Here is an 8,567-nt window from a genome sequence, read left to right on the forward strand (position 1 = left end):
GAGAGAGGGGACTGAGAGACACCAGTCAGTGTACAGATATCTCCCTGAGAGAGAGAGGGGACTGAGAGACACCAGTCAGTGTACAGATATCTCCCTGAGAGAGCGAGAGGGGGGACTGAGAGATACCAGTCAGTGTACAGATATCTCGCTAAGAGAGAGAGAGGGGAATTCGAGACACCAGTCAGTGTACAGATATCTCCCTGACAGAGAGAGAGGGGACTGAGAGACACCAGTCAGTGTACAGATATCTCCCTGAGAGCGAGAGGGGACTGAGAGACACCAGTCAGTGTACAGATATCTCCCTGAGAGAGAGATAGTGGACTGAGAGATACCAGTCAGTGTACAGATATCTCGCTAAGAGAGAGAGAGGGGAATTCGAGACACCAGTCAGTGTACAGATATCTCGCTAAGAGAGAGAGAGGGGAATTCGAGACACCAGTCAGTGTACAGATATCTCCCTGAGAGAGAAAGGGGACTGAGAGGCACCCGTCAGTGTACAGATATCTCCCTGAGAGGGAGAGAGGGGACTGAGTGACACCAGTCAGTGTATAAATATGTCCCGAAGAGAGAGGGAGGGGACTGAGAGACACCAGTCAGTGTACAGATATCTCGCTAAGAGAGAGAGAGGGGAATTCGAGACACCAGTCAGTGTACAGATATCTCGCTAAGAGAGAGAGACGGGAATTCGAGACACCAGTCAGTGTACAGATATCTCCCTGAGAGAGAAAGGGGACTGAGAGACACCAGTCAGTGTACAGATATCTCCCTGAGAGGGAGAGAGGGGACTGAGTGACACCAGTCAGTGTATAAATATGTCCCGAAGAGAGAGGGAGGGGACTGAGAGACACCAGTCAGTGTACAGTTATCTCCCTGAAAGAGAGAGAAGGGACTGAGAGACACCAGTCAGTGTACAGATATCTCCCTGAGAGAGAGAGAGGGGACTGAGTGACACCAGTCAGTGTATAAATATGTCCCGAAGAGAGAGGGAGGGGACTGAGAGACAACAGTCAGTGTACAGTTATCTCCCTGAAAGAGAGAGAAGGGACTGAGAGAAACCAGTCAGTGTACAGATATCTCCCTGAGAGAGGGAGAGGGGACTGAGAGATACCAGTCAGTGTACAGATATCTCCCTGAGAGAGAGAGAGTGAACTGAGAGACACCAGTCAGTGTACAGATATCTCCCTGGGTGAGAGAGAGGAGACTGAGTGACCCCAGTCGGTGTACAGGTATCTCCCTGAGAGAGAGAGAGAGGGGACTGAGTGACACCAGTCAGTGTATAAATATGTCCCGAAGAGAGAGGGAGGGGACTGAGAGACACCAGTCAGTGTACAGTTATCTCCCTGAGAAAGAGAGAGGGGACTGAGTGACACCAGTCAGTGTATAAATATGTCCCGAAGAGAGAGAGAGGGGACTGAGAGACACCAGTCAGTGTACAGTTATCTCCCTGAGAGGGAGAGAGGAGACTGAGAGATACCAGTCAGTGTACAGATGTCTCCCAGAGAGAGAGAGGGGACTGAGAGACACCAGTCAGTGTACAAATATCTTGCTGAGAGAGAGCGAGGGGACTGAGAGACACCAGTCAGTGTACACATATCTCCCTGAGAGGGAGGGAACTGAGAGACACCAGTCAGTGTACAGATATCTCCCTGAGAGGGAGAGAGGAGACTTAGAGATACCAGTCAGTGTACAGATGTCTCCCAGAGAGAGAGAGGGGACTGAGAGACACCAGTCAGTGTACAAATATCTTGCTGAGAGAGAGCGAGGGGACTGAGAGACACCAGTCAGTGTACACATATCTCCCTGAGAGGGAGGGAACTGAGAGACACCAGTCAGTGTACAGATATCTCCCTGAGAGGGAGGGAACTGAGAGACACCAGTCAGTGTACAGATATCTCCCTGAGAGAGAGAGAGTGAACTGAGAGACACCAGTCAGTGTACAGATATCTCCCTGGGTGAGAGAGAGGGGACTGAGAGACACCAGTCAGTGTATAAATATGTCCCGAAGAGAGAGGGAGGGGACTGAGAGACACCAGTCAGTGTATAAATATGTCCCGAAGAGAGAGGGAGGAGACTGAGAGACACCAGTCAGTGTACAGTTATCTCCCTGAGAGGGAGAGAGGAGACTGAGAGATACCAGTCAGTGTACAGATATCTCCCTGAGAGAGAGAGGGGACTGAGAGACAGCAGTCAGTGTACAGATATCTCCCTGAGAGAGAGGGGGGACTGAGAGACACCAGTCAGTGTACAGATATCTCCCTGAGAGAGAGAGAGGGGACTGAGAGACACCAGTCAGTGTACAGATATCTCCCTGAGAAAGAGCGAGGGGACTGAGAGACACCAGTCAGTGTACAGATATCTCCCTGAGTGAGAGGGGACTGAGAGACACCAGTCAGTGTACACTTATCTACCTGAGAGAGGGGACTGAGAGACACCAGTCAGTATACAGATATCTCCCTGAGAGGGAAAGAGGAGACTTAGAGACACCAGTCAGTGTACAGATATCTCCCTGAGAGAGAGGGGACTGAGAGACACCAGTCAGTGTACAGATAACTCCCTGAGAGACAGGGGACTGAGAGATACCAGTCAGTGTACACTTATCTACCTGAGAGAGGGGACTGAGAGACAGCAGTCAGTGTACAGATATCTCCCTGAAAGAGAGAGAGGGTACTGAGAGACACTAGTCAGTGAGCAGATATCTCCCTGAGAGGGAGAGAGGAGACTTAGAGATACCAGTCAGTGTACAGATATCTCCCTGAGAGAGAGATAGAGGGGACTGAGAGACACCAGTCAGTGTACACTTATCTCCCTGAGAGAGAGGGGACTGAGAGATACCAGTCAGTGTACAGATATCTCCCTGAGAGGGAGGGAACTGAGAGACACCAGTCAGTGTACAGATATCTCCCTGAGAGAGAGAGAGTGAACTGAGAGACACCAGTCAGTGTACAGATATCTCCCTGGGTGAGAGAGAGGGGACTGAGTGACCCCAGTCGGTGTACAGGTATCTCCCTGAGAGAGAGAGAGAGGGGACTGAGTGACACCAGTCAGTGTATAAATATGTCCCGAAGAGAGAGGGAGGGGACTGAGAGACACCAGTCAGTGTACAGTTATCTCCCTGAGAAAGAGAGAGGGGACTGAGTGACACCAGTCAGTGTATAAATATGTCCCGAAGAGAGAGAGAGGGGACTGAGAGACACCAGTCAGTGTACAGTTATCTCCCTGAGAGGGAGAGAGGAGACTGAGAGATACCAGTCAGTGTACCAATATCTCGCTAAGAGAGAGAGATAGAGGGGACGGAGAGACACCAGTCAGTGTACACATATCTCCCTGAGAGAGAGCAAGGGGACTGAGAGACACCAGTCAGTGTACAGATATCTCCCTGAGAGGGAGAGAGGAGACTGAGAGATACCAGTCAGTGTACCAATATCTCGCTAAGAGAGAGAGATAGAGGGGACGGAGAGACACCAGTCAGTGTACACATATCTCCCTGAGAGAGAGCAAGGGGACTGAGAGACACCAGTCAGTGTACAGATATCTCCCTGAGAGAGAGAGGGGACTGAGAGACACCAGTCAGTGTACAGATATCTCCCTGAGAGAGAGCGAGGGGACTGAGAGACACCAGTCAGTGTACAGATATCTCCCTGAGAGAGAGGGGACTGAGAGACACCAGTCAGTGTACACTTATCTACCTGAGAGAGGGGACTGAGAGACACCAGTCAGTATACAGATATCTCCCTGAGAGAGAGGGAGGGGACTGAGAGACACCAGTCAGTGTACAGATATCTCCCTGAGAGAGAGAGGGGACTGAGAGATACCAGTCAGTGTACAGATATGTCACTGAGAGAGAGAGGGGACTGAGAGACAGCAGTCACTGTACAGATATCTCCCTGAGAGAGAGTGGGGACTGAGAGACACCAGTCAGTGTACAGATATCTCCCTGAGAGAGAGAGGGGACTGAGAGACACCAGTCAGTGTACAGATATCTCCCTGAGAGAGAGGGGACTGAGAGACACCAGTCAGTGTACAGATATCACCCTGAGAGAGAGAGGGGAATGAGAGTCACCAGTCAGTGTACAGATATTTCCCTGAGAGGGAGAGAGGAGACTTAGAGATACCCGTCAGTGTACAGTTATCTCCCTGAAAGAGAGAGAGGGGACTGAGAGACACCAGTCAGTGTACAGATATCTCCCTGAGAGAGAGAGAGGGGACTGAGAGACACCAGTCAGTGTACAGAGATCTCCCTGGGAGAGAGGGGATTGAGAGACACCAGTCAGTGTCCAGATATCTCCCTGAGAGAAGGGGGACTGAGAGACACCAGTCAGTGTACAGATATCTCCCTGAGAGAGAGAGAGTGAACTGAGTGACCCCAGTCGGTGTACAGATATCTCCCTGACAGAGAGAGAGTGAACTGAGTGACCCCAGTCAGTGTACAGATATCTCCCTGAGAGAGAGAGAGGGGACTGAGTGACACCAGTCAGTGTATAAATATGTCCCGAACAGAGAGGGAGGGGACTGAGAGACACCAGTCAGTGTACAGTTATCTCCCTGAAAGAGAGAGAGGGTACTGAGAGACACTAGTCAGTGTGCAGATATCTCCCTGAGAGGGAGAGAGGGGACTGAGAGAAACCAGTCAGTGTACAGATATCTCCCTGAGAGAGAGAGAAAGTGGACTGAGAGACACCAGTCAGTGTACAGATGTCTCCCTGAGACACAGAGGGGACTGAGAGTCACCAGTCAGTGGACACATATCTCCCTGAGAGAGAGACAGGGGACTGAGAGAAACCAGTCAGTGGACAGAAAACTCCCTGAGAGAGAGTGGGGACTGAGAGTGACCAGTCAGGTACAGACGTCTCCCTGAGGGAGAGACGGGAATTAGAGTCACCAGTCAGTGTACAGATATCTCCCTGAGAGAGAGAGAGGGGACTGAGAGACATCAGACAGTGTACAGGTACTTATCTGAGAGAGAGAGGGGACTGAGAGTCACCAGTCAGGTACAGACGTCTCCCTGAGGGAGAGACAGGAATTAGAGTCATCAGTCAGTGTACAGATATCTCCCTGAGAGAGAGAAGGGACTGATAGTCTTCGTCAGTGTACAGATATCTCCCAAAGGGAGAGAGGGGACTGAGAGACACCAGTCAGTGTACACTTATCTACCTGACAGAGGGGATTGAGAGAGACCAGTCAGTGTACAGATATCTCCCTGACAGAGAGAGAGGGGACTGAGAGACACCAGTCAGTGTACAGATATCTCCCTGAGAGAGAGAGGGGACTGAGAGACACCAGTCAGTGTACAGATATCTCCCTGAGAGAGCGAGAGGGGGGACTGAGAGATACCAGTCAGTGTACAGATATCTCGCTAAGAGAGAGAGAGGGGAATTCGAGACACCAGTCAGTGTACAGATATCTCCCTGACAGAGAGAGAGGGGACTGAGAGACACCAGTCAGTGTACAGATATCTCCCTGAGAGCGAGAGGGGACTGAGAGACACCAGTCAGTGTACAGATATCTCCCTGAGAGAGAGATAGTGGACTGAGAGATACCAGTCAGTGTACAGATATCTCGCTAAGAGAGAGAGAGGGGAATTCGAGACACCAGTCAGTGTACAGATATCTCGCTAAGAGAGAGAGAGGGGAATTCGAGACACCAGTCAGTGTACAGATATCTCCCTGAGAGAGAAAGGGGACTGAGAGGCACCCGTCAGTGTACAGATATCTCCCTGAGAGGGAGAGAGGGGACTGAGTGACACCAGTCAGTGTATAAATATGTCCCGAAGAGAGAGGGAGGGGACTGAGAGACACCAGTCAGTGTACAGATATCTCGCTAAGAGAGAGAGAGGGGAATTCGAGACACCAGTCAGTGTACAGATATCTCGCTAAGAGAGAGAGAGGGGAATTCGAGACACCAGTCAGTGTACAGATATCTCCCTGAGAGAGAAAGGGGACTGAGAGACACCAGTCAGTGTACAGATATCTCCCTGAGAGGGAGAGAGGGGACTGAGTGACACCAGTCAGTGTATAAATATGTCCCGAAGAGAGAGGGAGGGGACTGAGAGACACCAGTCAGTGTACAGTTATCTCCCTGAAAGAGAGAGAAGGGACTGAGAGACACCAGTCAGTGTACAGATATCTCCCTGAGAGAGAGAGAGGGGACTGAGTGACACCAGTCAGTGTATAAATATGTCCCGAAGAGAGAGGGAGGGGACTGAGAGACAACAGTCAGTGTACAGTTATCTCCCTGAAAGAGAGAGAAGGGACTGAGAGAAACCAGTCAGTGTACAGATATCTCCCTGAGAGAGGGAGAGGGGACTGAGAGATACCAGTCAGTGTACAGATATCTCGCTAAGAGAGAGATAGAGGGGACTGAGAGACACCAGTCAGTGTACAGTTATCTCCCTGAAAGAGAGAGAGGGTACTGAGAGACACTAGTCAGTGTGCAGATATCTCCCTGAGAGGGAGAGAGGGGACTGAGAGAAACCAGTCAGTGTACAGATATCTCCCTGAGAGAGAGAGAAAGTGGACTGAGAGACACCAGTCAGTGTACAGATGTCTCCCTGAGAGGGAGAGAGGGGACTGAGTGACACCAGTCAGTGTATAAATATGTCCCGAAGAGAGAGGGAGGGGACTGAGAGACACCAGTCAGTGTACAGTTATCTCCCTGAAAGAGAGAGAAGGGACTGAGAGACACCAGTCAGTGTACAGATATCTCCCTGAGAGGGAGAGAGGAGACTGAGAGATACCAGTCAGTGTACCAATATCTCACTAAGACAGAGAGATAGAGGGGACGGAGAGACACCAGTCAGTGTACACATATCTCCCTGAGAGAGAGCAAGGGGACTGAGAGACACCAGTCAGTGTACAGATATCTCCCTGAGAGAGAAAGGGGACTGAAAGATACCAGTCAGTGTACAGATATCTCCCTGAGAGAGAGCGAGGGGACTGAGAGACACCAGTCAGTGTACACTTATCTACCTGAGAGAGGGGACTGAGAGACACCAGTCAGTGTACAGATATCTCCCTGAGAGAGAGAGAGGGGACTGAGAGACACCAGTCAGTGTACAGATATCTCCCTGAGAGAGAGGGAGGGGACTGAGAGACACCAGTCAGTGTACAGATATCTTCCTGAGAGAGAGAGGGGACTGAAAGATACCAGTCAGTGTACAGATATCTCCCTGAGAGAGAGGGGACTGAGAGATACCAGTCAGTGTACAGATATCTCCCTGAGAGAGAGAGGGGACTGAAAGATACCAGTCAGTGTACAGATATGTCCCTGAGAGAGAGAGAGGGGACTGAGAGACACCAGTCAGTGTACACTTATCTACCTGAGAGAGGGGACTGAGAGACACCAGTCAGTGTACAGATATCTCCCTGAGAGAGAGGGAGGGGACTGAGAGACACCAGTCAGTGTACAGATATCTCCCTGACAGAGAGAGAGGGGACTGAGAGACACCAGTCAGTGTACAGATATCTCTCTGCGAGAGAGAGAGGGGACTGAGAGACACCAGTCAGTGTACAGATATCTCGCTGAGAGAGAGAGGGGACTGAGAGATACCAGTCAGTGTACAGATATGTCACTGAGAGAGAGAGGGGACTGAGAGATACCAGTCAGTGTACACTTATCTACCTGAGAGAGGGGACTGAGAGAGAGTAGTCAGTGTACAGATATCTCCCTGAGAGAGAGAGGGGACTGAGAGACACCAGTCAGTGTACAGATATCTCGCTGAGAGAGAGAGATACAGGGGACTGAGAGACAGCAGTCGGTGTACAGATATCTCCCTGAGAGAGAGACAGGGGACTGAGAGAACCCAGTCAGTGGACAGAAATCTCCCTGAGAGAGAGTGGGGACTGAGAGTGACCAGTCAGGTACAGACGTCTCCCTGAGGGAGAGACGGGAATTAGAGTCATCTGTCAGTATACAGATATCTCCCTGAGAGAGAGAGAGGGGACGGAGAGACACCAGTCAGTGTACAGATATCTCCCTGAGAGAGAGAGGGGACTGAGAAACAGCAGTCAGTGTACAGATATCTCCCTGAGAGAGAGGGGACTGAGAGACACCAGTCAGTGTACAGATATCTCCCTGAGAGAGAGAGGGGACTGAGAGACACCAGTCAGTGTACAGATATCTCCCTGAGAGAGAGAGGGGACTGAGAGACACCAGTCAGTGTACAGATGTGCCCCTGAGAGAGAGAGGGGACTGAGAGGCACCAGTCAGTGTACAGATATCACCCAGAGAGAGAGAGAGAGAGAGAGGGGACTGAGAGACACCAGTCAGTGTACAGATATCTCCATGAGAGAGAGAGGGGACTGAGTGACACCAGTCAGTGTATAAATATGTCCCGAAGAAAGAGGGAGGGGGCTGAGAGACAACAGTCAGTGTACAGATATCTCCCTGAGAGAAAGGGGGGACTGAGAGACACCAGTCAGTGTACAGATATCTCCCTTGGAGAGAGGGGACTCAGAGACACCAGTCAGTGTACAGATATCTCCCTGAGAGAAGGGGGACTGAGAGACACCAGTCAGTGTACACATATCTCCCTGAGACAGAGAGAGGGGACTGAGAGACACCAGTCAGTG

The sequence above is a fragment of the Chiloscyllium plagiosum genome, unplaced genomic scaffold (genome assembly GCF_037043375.1).
Source record: "Chiloscyllium plagiosum isolate Xiang-an unplaced genomic scaffold, Cpla_swu_hap1 HiC_scaffold_41, whole genome shotgun sequence".
NCBI classification, from domain to species: domain Eukaryota; kingdom Metazoa; phylum Chordata; class Chondrichthyes; order Orectolobiformes; family Hemiscylliidae; genus Chiloscyllium; species Chiloscyllium plagiosum.